Source organism: Schistocerca piceifrons, chromosome 3, assembly GCF_021461385.2.
Source record: "Schistocerca piceifrons isolate TAMUIC-IGC-003096 chromosome 3, iqSchPice1.1, whole genome shotgun sequence".
NCBI classification, from domain to species: Eukaryota; Metazoa; Arthropoda; class Insecta; order Orthoptera; family Acrididae; genus Schistocerca; species Schistocerca piceifrons.
In genome coordinates, this window is record NC_060140.1 from 384,702,514 (window position 1) to 384,725,807 (window position 23,294).

The 23,294-nt window shown below is 46.2% G+C and overlaps 1 pseudogene; it reads left to right on the forward strand.

The window, feature by feature from the left end:
* The first annotated feature begins 18,801 nt into the window (after positions 1-18,801).
* Positions 18,802-18,919, forward strand: LOC124791195 (annotated as a pseudogene).
* The last annotated feature ends 4,375 nt before the right edge of the window (positions 18,920-23,294 follow it).

Below are 23,294 nucleotides of genomic sequence, written 5' to 3' on the forward strand. Positions count from 1 at the left end.
CTGCCTCGGGCATGGATGTGTGTGCTGTCCTTAGGTTAGGTATGTTTAAGTAGTTCTAAATCTAGAGGACTGATGACCTCAGATGTTAAGTCCCATAGTGCTCAGAGCCATTTTTGCACAATTTGAAGATGGTAGCATATTCCCGCATCTTAGACCATAAATGTAGGTACATGTTGCCTAATAGACTATAGTATGGAAGAAATGAGGAAACATTAAGCTTTGACGTCCTGTCGAGGATTAGGTCGAAATGGTGCTCAATTCTAATGAGGATGGAGAAAGACATTGCCCGAGACGTTTTTGAGGATCCATTCCAGCATTCCTATTGATCGGTTTAACTAAACCATAGCGGGCATCGTGACGAATGTAGTTCCATTTCTGAAATTTTGTGTATGAATTCTCGTCTAAGCTTTCAGTTTACAGCTGTGTTGCACCTCATATTTTTTAGTTGTGATCTGCCAGCCTCTTTTTATCTGCTGCACTATTTTTTTATCACTCGAATGATTTTCAATTTATATCACGCGCACATGTGTGTGTGTGTGTGTGTGTGTGTGTGTGTGTGTGTGTGTGTGTGTGTGTGTGTGTGTATGTGTCAGACAGATAGGTAGAGATGTAGAGAGAGAAAGAGAGTAAGAGTTTGAGTGCATAACTTTTGTGGTGTTCTGATGTTTTCAGCGTTTTACCAGTTTTAATCACATTCGTCCCATAAAGGATTTTGCTACGGTAGCACAAATGTCCAAACTAAGATATGATCAATATCGTCAACGGACACTCTTCATCTGGGTGGATGGACGGGTTTTGAACTTTATTAACACAGCTAATGCAATATCTGTATTTCATAGTGTCTGTATCGTTCGTTGCAAATGGGCTTCAGACATTCATGAATGTTTGAAGAAACAGTTAATGATAACGATCAACAGCCGTGTTAAATTATGAAAGGTACTCAAAAAAATGTTTCAAATGGCTCTGAGCACTATGGGACTTAACATCTATGGCCATCAGTCCCCTAGAACTTACAACTACTTAAACCTAACTAACCTAAGGACATCACACCACACCCAATCATCACGAGGCAGAGAAAATCCCTGACCCCGCCGGGAATCGAACCGGGGAACCCGGGCTTGGGAAGCGAGAACGCTACCGCACGACCACGAGCTGCGGACGAAATGTACTCGCCAACTGCGAATACGATATTACATCAGCTGTATGGTATACCATGAAAATTTGTGCCAGACCGAGACTCGAAGCCGCATCTCCCGCTTATCGGGAGCAGTCGCCGTAACCACTGCGGCCATCCTTGTATACCTTACGGACCGATCATAACTTCCATATGTCATAGTGGCTACGTCCCAGGCGCTCACACATCGTTCGTGTGATTCTTTAAGGCGACCACTCGCGATAAGCAGGAAATACGGGTTCGAGTCCCTGTGCAGCACAAATTTTCATATGTCTATATTAAACCACAAAGCTGATATAATATCGTATTTGCAGTTTATGACTAGATTCCATAATACATATTAACTACTCTACCACCTCGCCTCGGATGGGGAATGAAATTTTTCATAATGTTCGCCAAACAACAGTTCCAGTCGTACGGTGCGTGGGTTCAGTTAATTTATAAACTGCCTCGTCGCTAGTCTTCATCTCCAAGAAGTCTGCAAACCCTCGACACGTTGATAATTTTTCTTATGTCAGTAGAAGAATTTAACTTCTACCAAAACTAGTACTCATCGACTCCAATTTATAGGAAGACTTTTATTATGATTTTAATTAAAAAATATGATCAGTGGTTAAGCAGATAGGTACATCTCGTACATTTTTTTAACAAACTAGAGCATCTATACACCATATTTACATTATTATTATTATTATTATTATCATCATCATTATTATTATTATCATCTTATGGTCGTTGGTATTCCTTGACGCCATGGTTTGAGCAGAAGGTTCTATGCCACTTCCGATTGCTTTGTATGTCATGATGCCAGTTAAACTCTGCGGAGCTCATGCATGCGGAATATCTCAAAAAAAAAAAAAAAAAAAAAAACACAGGCCATGCTCTTTGATAAATACTCCTACATAATAATTAAGCTTTTAACTTCTGGACGATTTTCCAGATGAACAAACGAACAAACCCTCAGCTAATAAGGCTTGTTCATTTGCATTCAAAACTGGTACGAGAATTCGCCGTCAATCAACGGAATCATTTATTTACAAGAACTTTGGGTTCAAACAATCTGGGAAATCTCGTCTCCTCACAACAGGCAAGCAGGGATCCGTTCAGGTTCTGGGGATCGGTTTACGTTTGTAATTGTCGTGCGCCCCCCTCCCCCGAATTACCACCCACACTTCTAACGTGCCACAGATGCTTTCGACTTTAACAATAATGACAATAAAATATAATACTTTTAGGTAACAACAGTAATTGGTTTACATCACTTTAACATAACATCCAAGAAGTTGCAATTCCATTTTAAATGCATTCGCCTGAAAATTTGAGAACATGCATCAAGCACTGAATTTAAGATCTATAAGAGCAATAAATTTTCACAATTTTGACAACGTCAGAATTTAAAGAACGTAAAGTCTAAGTGTTCATTGACCATTATCAGTATTTCACTCGGCACTACGACTGTGAGAATAGGTCCAAGGACTATGTGAGCGTGTTAATGAGGGGAATGCTGTTTGTCTCAGTCGTGTCTGTTGTGGAGTGGCAGGAGAGCCAACCCCGTGTTATTAGAGGAAGCCGAAAGGCACGCGTTTTAGCTCACGCAGGCGGGCGTGAGGTCTGGAACAGGTCAAGGAAATTAGACTAGCAAAAAAGGACGTAGCTGTGGAATACTTAACTTTAATCCATAAATGGTGAACGTCGCTCTTGACGGTACATGTTTTACAGCATCAATAGTAACCGGTAATGGCGCCTTGCTAGGTCGTAGCAAATGACGTAGCTGAAGGCTATGCTAACTGTCGTCTCGGCAAATGAGAGCGTAATTTGTCAGTGAACCATCGCTAGCAAAGTCGGCTGTACAACTGGGGCGAGTGCTAGGAAGTCTCTCTAGACCTGCCGTGTGGCGGCGCTCGGTCTGCAATCACTGATAGTGGCAACACGCGGGTCCGACGTATACTAACGGACCGCGGCCGATTTAAAGGCTACCACCTAGCAAGTGTGATGTCTGGCGGTGAAACCACATTCCTTCCCCGCAAATCGGCGCACGGTTGTGTCATAAGGCTTCCACCCGCCGTGGGGAGGACCCCATGTTGACGTATGCGACGAGGTGGGGAGCCTAACAACAGGCGAAGCTGTGCCACCCGCACCCTGCCATTCGGGCCGCGGGGAGCTAGGAAACGCCTTAAAACCTGCTCCAGGGTGCACGCCAACATGCGATGTATGCCCCCGTAGAGAGACAGGAGGGGCCGAAGGGTCGACCTTCATCGGGCCGGGGCACCCGACTGGCGAAGACGACATATGGTCCTGAGCGGGCAAGAGTTCCATGTCGGAGGACAACTGGTCACGGGAAGCAATCGGTGGCGCGAGACCCAGGGAGGCGCCCGGCGGCTGCAGCGACGCGTCCACTGCGGGCGACGGCGGCGGCAGCGGCGCGTCGCCATGGGGCAAAATGGAAGGCAGCGTCGGTAACACCTGGGGCTGAGGCGAGCCAGTAGATGGGTCCCCAGGGCGCTGACCGGACGGCACCGCCGCTGAAAGCAGACGGGGAGCGGCAGATCCCGTGCGACGGCAGAGGCGCAGCTGATTGAGATGCCGACGCACCTCACCAGAGGCCCCCAAAACCAGATACATAGCGCGGCCGAGGCAGTGAAGAATGCGCCCTTCGAGCCAACGCCGTGAACCTCGATAGTTGCGGTAGTAGACAAGATCGCCTGGGGCAAAAGCAGGTGTCTGCCGCTGCACAGGAACCTGATGCGGCGGATGTAGCAAAGACATCAAGGTTCGATGAGGGCGACCGTGGAGCAAATCAACCGGCGAGCGACCATCTCGGGGCTGAGAGCGATACGAGGACAAAAAGAGCAATAACGCGTCCTCCCGAGAATGCGACTCTTTCAACTTCAACATCTGTGACTTGAAAGTCCTGACCAATCGTTCAGCGGCACCGTTTGACTGTGGCGAGAACGGCGCGGACGTCAGATGTTGAATACCATTGGCCTTGCAGAATGACTGAAATTCTGCGGGCATGAATTGTGCGCCATTGTCGGAAACAATAGTCTGTGGAAGACGTTCAATGCAAAAGATAGCAGATAATGCTTGGATGGTGGCAGATGACGTCGTGGAAGACATCCGGACAACAAAAGGAAAATTACTGAATGAATCTACCACAACCAACCATCGAGCATTCCAGAATGGACAAGCAAAATCGATGTGTAAGCGTTGCCAAGGGGAAGTGGCTTTTGGCCATGCAAAAAATTTCCACGGTGGTGCTGATTGTTGTTCAGCACACGCCATGCAAGAAGAGCACATATTCGTAATCGCGGCATCGATTCCGAACCAAGTACAGTGCTGACGAGCAAGTTGTTTCGTTCACACTATACCCCAATGTCCTTGATGGAGAAGCTGTAAGACAGAGGACTGTAACGAACGTGGGACCACGACCCTGGACTGATCATTATCAGAACGCAACAGCAAAACACCACGTCGTACAAAAAGTCTCTCCTTGTGAGCAAAAAATCGGCGAACCAACGGATCCCCGATCCGTGACTTTGACAATGGCCATTGCGTAGCAACAAAACGCAGAACGGTAGCAAGGACAGGGTCGGCAGCTGTGGCTGTAGTTACACGACGAAAACCAATCGGAAACGATTCGACCACGTCATCGGTTTCCGAATCAATGAACATGCAAGCAAGTTCGGAGGAATCGAATGCTCTATCCTCAGCAACAGGCAAACGGGACAGCGCATCGGCGTTTCCGTGCTTAGCAGTGGATCGATACAAGATATCATAGCGGTACTGCGACGGGAAAATAGACCAGCGAATGAATTTCTGCGCTGTACGTGGAGGTACAGGCTTGGTCGGATGAAAAAGCGATGTCAAAGGTTTGTGGTCTGTGATGATGGAAAAGTGACGACCATACAAGAAATCACGAAACTTTGTAACACCAAATACGAGAGCCAATGCTTCTTTCTCGATCTGTGAATAATTTCTTTGTGCAGACGAGAGCAATTTGGACGCAAAGGCAATAGGGCGATCGTGCGAACCATCTTTGTGCGCAAGCACATCACCGATCCCGAAGTCCGATGCATCCACCATCAACAAAAGGGGCTTCCGGGGATCGAATGGCGTAAGGCAAGTATTGGAAAGCAACGCCGATTTCAACTGGCGAAAGGCGCGTTCGCATTCCGCCGTACAGACGAACGGAACACCTTTACGGCGTAAGCGATGAAGCGGAGCTGAAATGGAAGAGGCGTGGGGGATATATTTATGATAGTACGAGTAATTTATTTTTCCCAGCACTCTCTGTAGCTGCTTCAAATTCTGCGGCGAAGGCAAGTCTTGTATGGCACGGAGGTGCCCTGGACTGGGTTGTATGCCTTGGGCATTGAGTACATGTCCCAGATAGGGTAAGTCACGAGCAAAAAACACACATTTGTCCTTCCGCAAGCGAAGACCATTTTGTCGCAAGACCTGAAATAATGTTCTGAAATTGGCTAAATGTTCTTCTTCCGTCTTTCCGGAGATCACAATATCGTCCAGATAGTTTGCTGCAGTAGGGACCGACGCACAAACAGTTTGTAGATATTGCTGAAACAATGCAGTGGCGGATGCACACCCGAATGGCAGTCGTTTGAATCGATACAAACCAAGATGCATGTTAACCACCAAAACGCGCTGGAATTCTTCGTCCACCGGTATTTGCAAGTACGCATCTGCTAGGTCCAACTTCGAAAAATATTTACCCGGGCACAGTTTGTCAAAAAGATATTCCGGGCAGGGTAAAGGAAAAGTTGCAGTCACTAGTTGTGGATTCACTGTTGCCTTGAAGTCCACACAAAGTCTCAATTTTCCGGAAGGTTTTTGCAAAATTACTAAGGGTGATGCCCAGAGAGAAGCCTGCACACGTTCAATGACACCTTGTGATTCCAAATCGTGTAATGTTTTTGCGACCTCATCACACAATGCGTAAGGAACATTGCGCGCTCTGAAAAATTTCGGTTGCGCGTTGACTTTTAGTTCCAAATGTGCTTTATAGTTCTTAGCGCAACCGAGGCCCGGTGCAAAAATGTCTGCAAATTCGGCACATAGACGAGAAACACTGTCGGAAGGCACAGTCTGGTTCACTGATAGGGCCTGATTTACTATAGACAAGTTAAACAACTGAAATAAATCGAGACCAAACAAGTTCACTGCAGCAGAAGAACGAAGGACGTAAAAGGACACAAGTTTTGTTTGTCCCTTGTATGTTGCAAGAAGGCTGCACAGTCCTAACACAGGGATATGCTGACCTAAATAGGTACTTAACATTTGCGGCACGCAGCGGAGGTGTGCCCAGCAGTTTGTAAGTGTCTTGATTGATCAGTGAAACTGCAGCCCCAGTATCGAGCTGGAATGGTATCACTTTGCCATTAATGTCCAAGTCCACAAAAAGTTTATCGTCCTGCTGACGACAAGAGCGACTGTCTCGTGCAACGTGAACTGACACTGGGACAAAATCACTCGCGACTTGATGGGACTTCCAGCGGTGTCGACGCACTCTATTTTTGGGACGAACACAGCCACTGTTAGAGAGAGTGGCACTGGGCGGAGTGGCATGAACTATATGAATTTCCATGGGCGAAGTGTCGCGACCCTGAATATCCTTGGTTCGATTCCAATGCCGGCGTGAAGCAAAGGGCCTGGAATGGTTTTGAGCTTCTGATCTGAGCTTTTTCTGGCAAACACTTTGAACATGTCCTTTTTTATCACAGAAAAAGCAAATAGCATGGCGTGACGGACAATTCTCACGCGAATGTCTAGTAGCACACTGCGGGCATGATTTTAGCACTGCATTTGCTTGCCGGCGCGGTACATGTGGCTGAGAGCCAGGTGGCTTTGGCGCGGCCAGGCGCAAGGACTGTTTACTGTTCCGTGCAGCTTGCCCGGCGGGCCGGTTAACCTGACACACGGGTGACGAAGTTTCAAATGATTCCTGAGCAAAGTCAAGTGTGTGCTGCCGATCCAATATGTCCATCACTTGTTGAAGGGAGGGATTGACTAGTTTCAAAATCTGTTCCCTTATACGAACATCAGAAACGATCTGTGCAATTGCAGCACGTACCATAGTATCTGAATAAGGGAGTCCACATTGACACTCAAAAGCACAATCCCTAGTAAGGCCTTGCAAGGTTGCAACCCACTCTCGATTAGTCTGACCGGCCATACGTTTTGTACCAAAGAAGGTATACCTTTTCGCAACTACATTGACTGATTCTTTGACATATGCATCTAATGCAGACAAAATTTCGTCGTAGGACAGAGTTGCGACGTCTCGTCAGGGACATAATTTGACTATCACAAGGTACGTTTGTACCCTGACAGAGGAAAGGAGAAAAGGCTGCCGCTCGTTACCTTGAATTCTGTAGGCGGCGAGATGGAATCCAAATTGGTGTGACCACTCCGTCCAGCTTTCCAGTGCAGCATCAAAAGGACGAAAAGCTGGTGCAACTGCGTGTTGTGGCTGCGGTAGCGGTGGAGCGGCGGCTGCCGCATCGTTTTGCATTGCACGTTGATCCTGGACGAGCTGTCCAAGGGCATCCAGTAAGGCCTGCGTCTGCTGATTCTGTAAGCGATAAAATTCGGACAGTACATCTAGAGATGGTGGCGAAGCCATTACACAAGTAAATCAGGGCAGTATAGTTACGAACGCGGTGTGGCCTCGTCGCCAAATGTTGTGGATTGGCAGGAGAGCCAACCCTGTGTTATTAGAGGAAGCCGAAAGGCACGCGTTTTAGCTCACGCAGGCTGGCGTGAGGTCTGGAACAGGTCAAGGAAATTAGACTAGCAAAAAAGGACGTAGCTGTGGAATACTTAACTTTAGTCCATAAATGGTGAACGTCGCTCTTGACGGTACATGTTTTACAGCATCAATAGTAACCGGTAATGGCGCCTTGCTAGGTCGTAGCAAATGATGTAGCTGAAGGCTATGCTAACTATCGTCTCGGCAAATGAGAGCGTATTTTGTCAGTGAACCATCGCTAGCAAAGTCGGCTGTACAACTGGGGCGAGTGCTAGGAAGTCTCTCTAGACCTGCCGTGTGGCGGCGCTCGGTCTGCAATTACTGATAGTGGCGACACGCGGGTCCGACGTATACTAACGGACCGCGGCCGATTTAAAGGCTACCACCTAGCAAGTGTGGTGTCTGGCTGCGACACCACAGTGTCCACACACATTCGGGAAGTCAGTTTTTCAATTCCAACCTCCCCCTTAGGGAAGGATCTTTTCCTTACTCACATTCCTGACGTTTGCCGATCTTTTTGTTGCAAGGGGGCACGATCAGTCTGTGAATGTGCTTCTTCACCTCTCTAGAATCCTGCCCTCTACCCCCACTTGATCCGGAACCTCGCCTACGTGTTGGGTGTTTGGGTAAAAGGTGCAGCTGCTATTCGCCTTAGCCTATGCGCCGTGAAACCACAGCTGAACATAGAAGGTCAAGGCAAACCCTTAGTGACCTCAGTTTCGATAGACGTAGCGAGGCAGGGAAAATGGATTCCACGAAGCGATTACACCAGCATGCTGAGAATCTGATTCTGAAACTTGGACACGCTGTCGGGTTCTGTGGAAAAAGCGCGGGTTTTTCCAGAGGGAGGGCACCGGCGGCGCCGCGATAGCGCTATCCGCTTCCGGCGGTGGCGGAGAAGCCAGCTGTTCCGCGAACGCCCGCGCGCTGCAGGCTATCTGCGCTGCGGACCAGGGCACCATTCAGGGCACGAGGCGTTCCCTCTCGCTGGGACGCGTCACAAAAATTCCGCCCGCTGCGCCGCTCCGTGCTGACATCACGGCCTCGGCCGGGTCGTCCCCTCCTGGCGAGCCTCCCGCTCGTTCTTGTACGCCGTCGCCCTGCCAACATCTGCCGCTCCAGCCGCGGAGCGCGCAGCCTTACGTCGCCGACAGCACTGCTTGGACAGCAGCACTATGCGGCAATTGTACCAAACAAGTGAGGTTATGCAGAAGCCAATAAATAAAACTAACAGTACCATATACATTGAGGCGTCAAAGAAAGTGGTACAGACATGCTTATTCAAGTACGATGATGCAGAATACGGCGTTGCGGTCGGCAACAGCTATAGAAGACAACAAGTGACTGGCGCAGTTGTTAGATCGGTTACTGTTGCTACAGTGGCAGGTTACCAAGATTTAAGTGAGTTTGAACCTGGTGTCACAGTCGCGCACAAACAATGGGACACAGCATCTCCGAGGTAACGATGAAGTGGAGATTTTCCCGTACGACCGTCTCACGAGTGTACCGCGAATATCAGGAAACCCATAAAACATCAAATCTCCGACACCGCTGGGGCCGGAAAAAGATCCTGCAAGAACGGGACCAACGACGTCTGAAGAGAATCATTCAACGTGACAGAAGTGCAATTCCTCCGAAAATTGCCGCAGATTTCAATGCTGGGGCATCAACAAGTGTCAGCGTGCGAGCCATTCGACGCAACATCATCGATATGGGCTTTCGGAGATGAAGGCTCACTCGTGTACCCTTGCTGACCGCAGGACACGTTCTACGCCTCGCCCGGGCCCATCAAAACCCCACATTGGACTGTTGATGATTGGAAACGTCGCCTGTGGTCGGAGAGTCTCATTTCAAATAGTATCGAGCGGATGGACGTGTGCGGATATGGAGACAACCTCATGAATCCATGGACCCTGCATGTCAGAAGGGGACTGCTCAAGCTGGTGGAGGCTCTGCTGTGGTGTGGGGCGTGTGCAGTTGGAGCGATATGGGACCCCTGGTACGTCTAGATACGACTCGGACAGGTGACACGTACGTAAGCATCCTGTCTGGTCACATGTATTCATTCATGTCCATTGTGCATCCCGACGGACTTGGGCAATTCCAGCAGGACAATACGACACCCCACACGTCCAGAATTGCTACGGAGTGGCTCCATGAACCCTCTTCTGAGCTTAAACACTTCCTCTGGCCACCAAACTCCCCAGACATGAACATTATCGGGCATATCTGGGATGCCTTACGTCTGTCCTCCACCCCCTCGTACTCTCACGGATTTTTGGGCAGGCCGGCAGACATTAGTCGAGTATACACCACGTCGTGTTGCGGCACTTCTGCGTGCTCGTGGAGGCCCTACACTATATTAAGCAGATGTACGAGTGTCTGTGGCTCTTCAGTGTAAATACAATGGCTGACAAAAACAGTGAAGTATCCAAAAAGAAGGAGAAAACGAAATTAAACTTCACGGTTTGAGAGGGAATGTGATGTTATTGCAGTGATTACAATATCGAGTTAAATATACAAAGATGTTGGCAGTAGAAGCCCACTCATCAGTATGTGATTGCACTTCCTCTGCTCTACGTGGAAGTATTGATTCGGTTGGGAAACGTGTCATAAAACCGTTGTATCCTCTATTGAGGCAAGCTGGCCCACATGGGTTGTAACTGGTCCTTCGTATCCTGGATACTGGTAGTGGAACGGAATTTACGTCCGAGCTGGTTCCGCACATGTATTAGGGACTGATGTGTAAATCGTACTGGCTACATGAGTAGCGCAACATCACGCAGACAGTTAAAACATACACGTGCTATGTGTGGGAGACCATTGTCCTGTTGAAAAATAGCGCCACGATTGTGTCGCATAAGGTGTAACACACGAGGACGCAGGGCGTCCGTGGCGTGTCGCTGTGCCGTCAGAGTCCGCTCAATCGATAACAGACGTGACACAAGGTGTACCCTATGGTTTCCCACCAATGACGCCAGGGCAACACTGCTGAGTCTCTCCAAAACATTGTGAGAATAGTAAAGCGGAGTAATATAGAACCATGTTTCACTGCTGAACACAATCCATCGCAATTCATCATCGCTCAATGCTTCCGGTCACGGTACTACTGCAAACGTAGCAGTTTGTGTTGTGACGGCAGCCGACGCACGGATGGTAATTCCTTAGTATGACTCCTGCAAGTCCAATGGTGTGCGATGACACCGAGTGTTGTAGGGAGTCCATTAGCTGTTTTCGAATGTCAGCCGCAGGTGTGAAGGGGTTACGATGTGCTTGGTGCACAATACGGCGATCCTCCTTTGCGGTGGTCACACGTGGTCGATCGGAACCTCGACGAAGACTGTGCTTTACGTGATGTTCGCATGTGGCCCAACATCGCGCCATTGTCACATCTGAATGCTCTCCTCATCTGGATGCCCGACGATCCGGCAGCTGGCTAAGTGAAGGCTCACAATAAGGCCCGTTGAAACTCTGTCAACTGCCGATGATTCTGTCTCACACGAGTACGTGTCATTTCCGTGTCCCTCACAGTGGTCGCTCACCACACGCCACTGTTCATTCCCTTATATACCGTACCAAGTCTGCTAAGAAACACTAAAACACTAAAAACACTAATGCATTCTGGTGGTTATTCTACGTGTCACAGTGAGTTGCAACTATAACGTCCGGCCACAGAGGCCGAACGGTTCTAGGCGCTTCAGTCTGGAACCGCGCGACCGCTACGGTCGCAGGTTCGAATCGTGCCTCGGGCATGGATGTGTGTGCTGTCCTTAGGTTAGTTAGGTTTAAGTAGTTCTAAGTCTAGGGGACTGATGGCCTCAGATGTAAAGTCCCATAGTGCTTAGAGCCATTTGAAACATTTTTGAACTATAATGACTTACATACCCGCCGATCGTGTGTACATTCATATACAACGATATACTCTGGGGCTCCACTTTTTTGTCAGGGAATGTATTTAGGAAGGAAGACAACTGAAGACGGAAGAGAAAAGGAAGGAGAAAAGAAAACATGAAGATCTGGAGGAGCAATAGCAATGTTCATGAATAAAAGACTCTTTTTAAACTAAAATGAATACTGAAGCAAGGAAAATGTTCATTAAGAACTGCATTCCGAACGTAGAAATGTACGGCTGTGAATTATGGACAGTAGGAAAGAATGAAATCTAATCAACAGAAGGATTTGAGTTTCGGTGTTGGAGATGCCTGTCAATGTTAATTGTAAAGAAAAAATTACCAACGAGGTGGTCCTGCGACGAATTGACAAAGGAAAAGTCATTTAGGAGAAGACACTAGTGGATTGGTCACACAATAAGACAAAACCATTTCCTCGTAAACGTCTAGAACAAACATTATAATGGAATACAGCCGGAATACGAACTGCGAGTGGCATATATTGACAACAAATTATACATAATGCAGGAGTCTCTAATTATGCAGGATTGAAACAATTAGCTTCTAATGCATCAAGATGGAGAGCTGCCAATCAGTCGAAAGAGTTACGATGAAAAAGAAAACACAAACTGTACTGTGTATCGTTATAATCATCTATGACGAGACCAGACGCAGATCCCTGGGAGAAAGGTGCTTTGGGCCTCAGGAGTGTCATGTCCCCAATCCATAAAACGTTTTTGTGAAAGCGATCATATTTTACAAAGTTAAATTCCCAAATTTCTTAGCTAACGCTCAGAGAATAAAGAAATATGAAAACTCAACCCCGAGAAGGATAAGGAACATTGGGAAATTTCCTGCTATGTTTAATATAGGATACTTTTCAGTTTGTGGCACTCGCGGTTAGCCTTGCTTATTGATTGCTTGTGGAGCACATTCCAAGCATCTAAAGGCAACTATCCACCTGTTGACCTTACCTGCTTCCAATAACGAATTCGTCACGGTACGAGAGTCTGCAAATAGAACAGGCAAACTGCAGGAAACTGAGAAAAGGTAAGACAGAAAAGGTAAAATGCCTGCTCACTGAGGAAAAAATAACAAGACTCACTTCCCGAATGTAAGCGGAAATGACTGTAAGAAAGAGCGCTCGTCGCATCTACACGTTCGCGAAGCCATACGCTGCACACTCGTGTTTGCAATCATACCGCTATGTGACGTACAGGGTGGCCGAAAAGTCTGTTAAGATTTGAAAATTCAGTACTTCACGGGATAATGTAAGTGGATAGGTAAAAATTGACACACACGCTTGAAATAATATGAGACTTTACTGAAAGAAAAAACTGCACAAAATAACCAACAGATGGCACTTCATATGATACAAAAGCAATAATTAGCACAATAATTGATTTTTAGCAAAGACGATGTTCTCTATAACAAATGCTCACCATCTCAGCCGTCAAGGGACCAGTTGTCAACAGCACTGTACAGCATGTCCGTTTTGGATATTTCGAAATTTGTGGTAAGTTCCTATGGGACCAAACTGCTGAGGTCATCGGTCTCTAGGCTTACACACTACTTAATCTAACTTAAACTAACTTACGCTAACGACAACACACATCCATGCCCGAGGGAGGACTCGAACCTCCGACGGGAGGAGCCGCGTGAACATCAGTAGGTATGATGAGAAACCGCAGTGGGAGGCTTTTTTTTTTTTTTTTTTTTTGCATGATGGACGTGGAACCTCAACGCCCGATCCTCACCAAACTATGTCCTCAAACATCTTTCGCACGTGGCAGAAATATGGGTTGAGGCCACCCTGCATAAAAATCGCACCTTCCAGCATGTGTTTCTTAGCCAGGCTAAGGATGATCTGACTCCCTCTTCACTGCAGCTCACTTCATACACGATTCTCGTGTGGCATCACTGATGCGTCGCTGCCCAGTGTAATCTGCAGGCCAGTTTTTGCACTCGTTTCTGGTTTCAATCTCCCACGTCATTTCTCTTATGTGTGTCAATTTTTATCTCTCTACCTACATTATTTGTGAATTAGTGCATTTTCAAATCATAACTAATTTTTGTGTAACCCTGTCTAATGACTGTATACTCAATTTCTTACGTTGTGAGAGATTGTTGCGACTATTGTTCTTAAATTAACTGTATGGCATAAGTACTTCTGAAAATTTTGAATGATTTAAAATGCTACTTTTTCTGAACTGCAGTTATTTGGAAATGGCGAAAATGATGTGAAGTATTAATGTCAACAAATTATTATTATCATATAAAAATGTTTACGTATTTTACCGTATAAATATCATTATAAAATTAGGCATTTGGGTCACATTAAAAGTTGGAATGACGGCAAGTTAAATTTGACCGTAGAGAGGGTGGTGGGAGGGGGTGGAGAAGAGGGGAAAAGTAGAGACTGTAAGCACTGTGACCTCCCCCAGAACCGACCTTTATACCAATGTGGATACACGTCATATCGATCTGGATGAGGTCTGCGGCTGTCTTATTACTTTTACAAATAATATAGTTTGCTGCTTCAGTCATGTGTAGTAGCACCATTTGCACGACGTTTTCCGCAACCTTCAGGTGCACGAAATTTCGTTGCCACATTATTATGTAGGACTACATACAAGACAAGCGCGATTTTGTTGTTGTTATGTGCGTCTGTGAAATTAGGTGCAAATTCCAGTTTCTGTCACATACGTCACTAAACAATAGCAATAACATCACTTACAGATTCGGGAGGACGACGGTTCAATCCCGTCTCCGGCCATCCTGATTTGGGTTTTCCGTGATTTCCCTAAATCGTTTCAGGCAAATGCCGGGATGGTTCCTTTGAAAGGGCACGGCCGATTTCCTTCCCAATCCTTCCCTAACCCGAGCTTGCGCTCCGTCTCTAATGACCTCGTTGTCGACGGGACGTTAAACACTAACCACCACCACCATCACTTACAGTTCGGCATAGTGACGGTGGTGGTATAGCGGGAACGCCGTGTTCAATCCCTGGTGAGGCGGGGATTTTTCCTCGTTACAATCCCTTAAAGACGGCTCTAGATACACTCAGCCCGCTGTCAAAATGTGTACCGGGGTCTTTCTCGCTGGTTAAAGGGGGTCGGGGCTAGGAAGCTGCTACCCCTCCCCATTCTAGTGCCGAGGCTGATAGAAAGGCTGCGTTCTACCTGTAGCCAGTCCGGTAGTCCTGTCATGCGCTTGCATCACACAATTAACTGTTTTACAGTTCACACTGGCTATATTTAGATTCCAATATAAAGTGAATTGTTTACCAGAAATTGGAATATATATTCCCTGCACACAGTTTCGCACCTGACCTCGCTGGGACACCCAACGAAAATGTGGTGCCTAACAGTGTGTGTTGTTTATAAAAAAAATTAGCATTATTTCTCGCTTCAACAATCCTGCAATCGCAGAGGTATCGAATGTCATATTGGGACATAGTATTCCATGAGTATTCCACTTGTTGTCGCATTGTTCGAGGTATATGAGGCAGTAGGTGTGAAATTAGACTGTTCATCAATGCGTAGAAGAAACAAATTTGTTCAAGAAAGAGACGTAATGAAAATGGAAAATTCAAGAGCGTTAGCAATGACGTTCGGTAACGGTAGTAACGAGTAACCTATAGTTTGTTACGGATATGTGCCGCGACAATACAAATATGTAATACACAAAATGTACTCGTTACTCTTACAGCCCTTCCCATGGGATACGACTGGCAACGTTGTTGTTGCTCAAACGACTTACGGGAATGCGGGCGGGTGAGGTCTTCGACAACCGCCGTTAGACAGGTGAACACCCAATCTTTTCAATGCAACGAGCATTTAAACGGTTGGTGGTCGGGAATACGCCAACCAAGAACCATAATACGGCATATGCAAAAGGACAGTACACACAATGGAAACAACCAGCGCTACCACGTAACCAAAGATGACTTAACGTCAGAAGTTATCGACAGCGAATTTTAATTATCAAAGGGTCAGTCAGTAGCATTAACTGTGACCCTTTGCTGTTTGACCAGGTAGGCAGCAGGATTTCAAGCAGAACTTAAGCGACAATCTCCAGACCTACTTATATGGTCACTTACTAATTTAATCTCGAGTGATTTTTTAATAACATTATCCCAATAACTGCCAGTTCTAACAACCCTACCACAACAAAGGTCAAAATTTTAATAACGATTGTGGTGTTGCTCACGCTGCTAAATACTGCATTATCGGGCAACAACAGTCATATTATGTGGCAGGTGTCATTAGAGCACTGTTAATAGTCATTTCATGTAATAATGAAAAAACTAGGCACTCATATTTTTGTGTTTCCCACGCTGGTCTTGTCGTAAAATCATGGCTCAATCGTTGAAAATCTAGGTGGTTATGATTCCAAGCTCGGATGCAAAGAGGCCTACGTTTTACCCTGCTATATTCAAAAGTTTTGTAGATGCGCTTCTCAAACCATTCTTGGAGATTACACTTTTGTTGGACTTACACTTTTGTTGGACAATGGTGATGTAAAAAAATAATCAACACTCCGAAATTAAGTTACACTTCCTTTTAATTGCTTTTATTGCAATATCACGTGACACACAAACATCACTTCACAATACAAAACATACTTGAAAACATCTTCCTCACAGTCACTGTTAAAGTTCACATTTTATGAGCTGACGACAATATTCGTCTTTCCAACATGACGTCCACGACTTGACCTTTTCAAGGTCCGACTCTCTAACAACTCAACAACTAACAAACTATGGCTTACGCGCCCAAAAATCAGAGTTACAAGTACGTCAAAGATCATAGTGACAAAAGAAAGAATACACATAAGAATAATATCATTGCAATATAAACATATAGATGTATCAAAAGTGAAATCAAATTGAAATGTTGTCTCAGAAATATGTTAACTACTTCACAGAAACACAGTAGAATATTACTGGTATCGAGAGGTTCAGATGAGGTGCCGTAATGGTTACGTAATTCAAGTACCATTACACAGTGCACGTCAGAATCTCTGCGTTATTATATGTTATTATATTCCGTAGGATGACCGGTACTTAGGCACCGTTCTGCAATAGCAGATTTTCTCGGCTGTTGTAAGCGAGTGTAATGCTCACGATCTTTACACCGGTCTTCCACAGTCCTGATGGTCTGACCAAAGTATGATAGGTCAGAATTGCGTGGGATGTGGTAGGCACCAGCATCACGCGTACCATGTGTGTGTGTGTGTGTGTGTGTGTGTGTGTGTGTGTGTGTGTGTGTGTGTGTATGTGTGTCTAGGATAATTTAGGTTAAGTAGTGTGTAAGCTTAGGGACTGATGACCTAAGCAGTTAAGTCCCATAAGATTTCACACACATTTGAACATCACGCGTACCAGGATCATCGCCGGCCGGGATGGCCGAGCGGTTCTAGGCCTACAGTCTGGAACCGCGCGACCGCTACGGTCGCAGGTTCGAATCCTGCCTCGGGCGTGGATGTGTGTGATGTTCTTAGGTTAGTTAGGTTTAAGTAGTTCTAAGTTCTAGGGGACTGATGACCTCAGCTGTTAAGTCCCATAGTGCTCAGAGCCATTTGAACCATTTTTTTGAACCAGGATCATCACTTAGAATCCCTAATCTTTGACGGTGGTCGAAAAACACATTTCACACCACGCCACCGCTAAATACGGCCAAATCTTTTGGAAACGCTACCTGCATAACGCAAAATGACCTTAGACTTTAGTGCCACTTTATTTTCATCACACACCAAATTCATTGTTGGTCGGTGGCACAACAAGCGTTTTAACTATCAGTAAACAGTTTAGCGGAATGTAACTCCGACGTCACGTTTGTTATCCCTGCTTGTGTGGTGGCGCTAGTTGTTTATGATATAAATGTGTGTGAAAAAGGTAGAGAATACATAGAGAGGCAGTTGCACGTTATTCAGCGCTCCTTGCAGTGCCGCGCCAAACTATCAGCTGCTGAAGTTTTAGGGTCTGAGATGACATGCGCCCTGTGAACCGAAGTACGATGTACTCCTTCCCACTGAGTCTGAACATTGCCTTGGTACAGGTCATGCTATGGAATATAGCAATACAGAGATTAAAAAGTGCGCTTGCAACTACTGGGATAGTGTTATTAGGGTAGCAGCAGAGATAACTTAGCAAGTAACCTTACAAAGACAGATGAAGGTTTTTGCTTGAATTCTGATAGAAACCCTGCTTTATAATTAGACAAGCAAGACGGGACAGAGTTCATGCAAATTTCTCGCCCTTTGGTTGTTTACTTGTCTAATAGAGCATGTGTCATCCTAGTTGTCCATGGCATCTACATTAAACGAGATGTTAGGTGCCAAGGCCGTGGAGGCCCAAGGGATGCCGACGTTCGGCAGTGTCACCTACTTCCTCGAGGTGTCAATGAATGCGCTGTGGAGGGACATGTTGTCGGCACACGGCTCTCCCGGCCGTTTTGTCAACTTTCCACACCGTGGAGCCGCTACTACTCACTCCTGTAGTTCCTGAGGCTGACTGCACCTGCAACAGGCCTCCCACCAAGGAAAAATCCTTGGTAGTACTGGGAATCGGACACGGGCCTTTCGCATGGCAGGCATCTACGCTGACCACTCAGCTAGGAAGGCGGACGCATGCACGTTAAGCCATACGATATTCCGAGAATTTTGTGACGATGGAGAAGCGGACAAAGGCTTGCATCACACTCTGCAACATTTCTGTAGTAGTAGGATACGAGCGTAATTTTTTGTTGCGGCTGATAATTTAATTGCTGGATGCACGCTAAGGTGAATTATATCGTTTTTATGTTATTATAAAGTAATAGGCATTACTCCAATGATTGTCATTGTTACTTTCTGGGAAATTTATATGAAATATCCTCTCACATAAGAAAATGTGGATTACAACAGAAATGCCAGTAATTTCCTATGAACAGGTAGTTACTTATTATAAACTACAAGTCTAGATTACAGCCAACGGCGTTTCCGCTGTGGTAACACCGGTTCCCGTCAGATCATCGAAGTTAAGCGCCGTCGGGCTGGGCTAGCACTTGGATGGGTGACCATCCGGTCTGCCGAGAGCTGTTGGCAAGCGGGGTGCACTCAGCCCTTGTGAGGCAAACTAAGGAGCTACTTGATTGAGAAGTAGCGGCTCCGGTCTCGGAAACTGACATACGGCCGGGAGAGCGGTGTGCTGACCACATGCCCCTTCATGTCCGCATCCAGTGACGCCTGTGGTCTGAGGATGACACGGCGGCCAGTCGGTACCTTTGGGCCTTCATGGCCTGTGCGGGAGGAGTAACCCTACATTATAATAGGACCCTTTGCATGCAAAGTAAAAGGTGGGAAATAGTCTATGAAATAATCTTAGTAAGCTTTTATACGTGGGTAATCGTCTAGCAAAGTTTGGATCTATATAATGCGCAAGTGATAAACTAATTGAGGAGAAAGGTAGTTTAAGTAGGTAGTGTCGTAAGTACTAATTCCACAGATTTAAGATCATCTAACAACTTCGTATTGGATTCCACTGGCTGGATGTATTTGGTCATAATACACTTGTTCCGGGAGTTGCAGCTTATGTGTCTGACCCACGTAACACGCGGTTTATTTCACTTAATTCAAATACGGAGTTAACAATATGCTACACAAATTTATATGAAAGCGCAATTTTCCAGGAAGTTCTCTCTTAATTCTGCCCTCCTGAAAATTACATACTTTTCCGTACTGGATGTGTCTTATGTATAGTGAAGAGTGTATAAAAACACACGAAGACTGATCCTGAACTGATCTTTCCAGATGAAGTCTTCTTGTTCTGACTGTAACGCAACAAATCGTCTGGGTCTGTAGTGTTTGCACGAGGAGAAAGAGGAGAAGATTCGTGTTTAAGATTCTGTCGACGAGGTCATTAGACACCGAGCACAAGCTCAAATTAGGGAAGGTTGCAGAGGAAATCGGCAGAGCCCTTTCAAAAGAACGATGCCATCTTCCAGAAGCGATTTAGGGAAACCTCGGAAAACCTAAATCAGGATTTCCGGACGCGGGTTTGAACCGTGGCCCTTCCGATTGCGAATCCATTATGCTACTCACAGCGCCGCCTCGCTAAGTGTGTTTGTACGATGGGCGTTCAAAAAGTAACGCAACTCATTTTTGTTGGCCAAATTCGGTTGAAAAATGCGGAATTTTTTGTGGAACATCGTGGAATATTCCCAATTCACCTCCTGTAGTTGCCTGAAATTCCTATAAGTGGCAGCGCTATGCGTGGCCTTCAAAATGGCGTTTGCAATGGAGGTCCGTTCCAAGCACAGATCTGTCACTGAGTTTCTTTTTGCGGAAAACCAAAGTATGGCAGGTTTTCATAGGCTCTTGTAGAATGTCTACGGAGACTTGTCAGTGACAAAAAGCACGGTAAGTCGTTGGGTGGGGCGTCTGTCATCATCGCAACCCGCATGCTCCAACCTGTCCCATCTCCCATGTGCCGACCGGCCGCACACGGCTGTGACTCCTGCAAAATTGCACTTCAGCGTTTTCGTCGCCACAAAAATGCAAACGAACTTCTCCTGACGACGCAAGACCTCACGTAAGTCTGCGCACTCGAGAGGATCTCACATACCTTCACTGGACCGTTCTTCCTCATCCACACTACGGCCCAGATCTCGCACCTTCGGGCTTCCATCTGTTTGGCACAATGAAGGATGCTCTCCACCGGAAGCAGTACGTGGATGATGTGGAGGTGTTATTGATGCAGCAACACGCTGGCTCAGGCGTCACCCGACAGAATGGTACCACACGGGCATGGAGGGCCTCCCAGTAGGGAAATTATGTTGAAAATTGGATTTTGTAGCCAAAAGAGTGAGGAATAATATGATGTACTGGAATCCTAAATTAAACCAGCCTGATTTTTTTAATTGAAGTGTTCCATTAATCATTAAACATTCCTCGTACGTATGTGTTACAGTAATTGCCGAAAGATGATGTATATTAAGTGTTCGTCCGTCAGTATCAGAGGTAATTTCGCTTCTGGTTGTATTTGACTCATTATCTACCTCTATCCTGTCACGGCCCTTTCTTTTGATTTCCAAAAATGGAGAGCTGTTCAGTTTGCTTCACTCTGGTCGCGTCGTTTCCTCTCTGTGGTATACTGTTCGGTGTGTGTTGTCTTTCTGGATATGTCGTATTTTGTTTCTTGGTCGTCGTAACCCGCATACTGAAGGTTTAAATTTAAATTTCGTTGCACGGCCCTCTCTAGTTGCATATGTATCTTTAAAATGACGACATTTTCACTTGACGACAGATCGGTGGTGTTTGAAGACGTCACCCGGCCGTATTCGCGAAAGTTGTTTTAAATTTTTATAGCGCCAGGAGAAACTCAAGTTTAACATTCTTGTTGCCGGCCGCGGTGGTCTCGCGGTTCTAGGCGCCTAGTCCGGAGCCGCGTGACTGCTACGGTCGCAGGTTCGAATCCTGCCTCGGGCATGGATGTGTGTGATGTCCTTAGGTTAGTTAGGTTGAAGTAGTTCTAAGTTCTAGGGGACTGGTGACCACAGATGTTAAGTCCCATAGTGCTCAGAGCCATTTGAACATTCTTGTTGCTATTTGAGTTCCTAATTTTTAAACTTTCAAACCTGTCGGAACCAGAGCTGCAGTCGTAGGTCCATTATTCCATCGTAAGTTCCGACATTTCGCAACCCGTTACATCCGTATTGATGAGCTAGGAGCTGACGGCACAGTGGTCTAGCAATGCCTGAGTACACATTTTGCCAGCACAGCACCTCAGCGTGTTGGGTCAGTGGGCTGGCTGCCCTTTTTAATAATAATAATAATGATAATAAAAACTAATCGAAGTATTAAACGCTGAACAGGTGTGCCGCAGAGGAGTGGCGTAGGACCGTTGCTATTCACAATATACGTAAATGACCATGTGGATAACATCGGAAGTTCACTGAGGCTTTTTGCGAATGATGCTGTGGTATATCGAGAGGTTGTAACAATGGAAAATTGTACTGAAATGCAGGAGGATCTGCAACGAATTGACGCATGGTGCAGGGAATGGCAATTGAATCTCAATGTACACACGTGTAATGTGCTGCGAATACATAGAATGAAAGATCCTTTATCATTTAGCTACAATATAGCAGGTCAGCAACTGGAAGCAGTTAATTCCATAAATTATCTGATACTAGGTATTAGGAGTGATTTAAAATAGAATGACCATTAAAACTAATCGTTGGCGAAGCAGATGCCAGACTGAGATTCATTGGAAGAATGCTAAGGAAATGCACTCTGAAAACAAAGGAAATAGGTTACAGCACACTTGATCCCCCACTGCTTGAATATTGCTCAGCAGTGTGGGATCAGTATCAGAGAGGGTTGATAGAAGAGATAGAGAAGATCCAACGGAGAGCAGAAGTTTTGAGAACATATCTTCACCGAGGAGTCAAGCAGTATATTGCTCCCTCCTACGTATATCTCGCGAAGAGACCATGAGGGTAAAATCAGAGCTTAGAGCCCATACAGAGGCATACCGACAATCTTTCTTTCACGAACGATACGAGACTGGAATACACTAATGGCCATTAAAATTGCTGTACCAAGAAGAAATGCAGATGACTAGAACTGACATGTGATTACATTTTCACGCATTTTGGGTGCATAGATCTGGAGAAATCAGTACCCAGAACAACCATCTCTCGCCCTAATAACGGCCTTGATACGCCTGGGCATTGAGTCAAACAGAGCTTGGATGGCGTGTACAGGTACAGCTCCCATGCAGCTTCAACACGATACCACAGTTCATCAAGAGTAGTGACTGGCGTATTGTGACGAGCCAGTTGCTCGGCCACCATTGACCAGACGTTTTCAATTGGTGAGAGATCTGGAGATTGTGCTGTCCAGGGCAGCAGTCGAACATTTTGTGTATCTAGAAAGGCCCGTACAGGACCTGCAACGTGCGGTCGTGCATTATCCTGCTGAAATATAGGGTTTCGCAGGGATCGAATGAAGGGTAGAGCCACGGGTCGTAACACATCTGAAATGTAACATCCACTGTTCAAAGTGCCGTCAATGCGAACAAGAGGTGACCGAGACGTGTAACTATACCATACGCCGGTTAATACGCCAGTATGGCGATGACGAATAAATGCTTCCAATGTGCGTTCACCATGATGTCGCCAAACACGGATGCGACCATCATGATGCTGTAAACAGAGCCTGGATTCATCCGAAAAAATGACGTTTTGCCATTCGTGCACCCAGGTTCGTCGTTGAGTACACCATCGCAGGCGCTCCCGTCTGTGATGCAGCTTCAAGGGTAACCGCAGCCACAGTCTCCGAGCTGATAGTCGATGCTACTGCAAACGTCGTCGAACTGTTAGTACGGATGGTTGTTGTCTTACAAACGTCCTCATCTGTTGACTCAGGGATCGAGACGTGGCTGCACGATCCGTTACAGCCATGCAGATAAGATGCC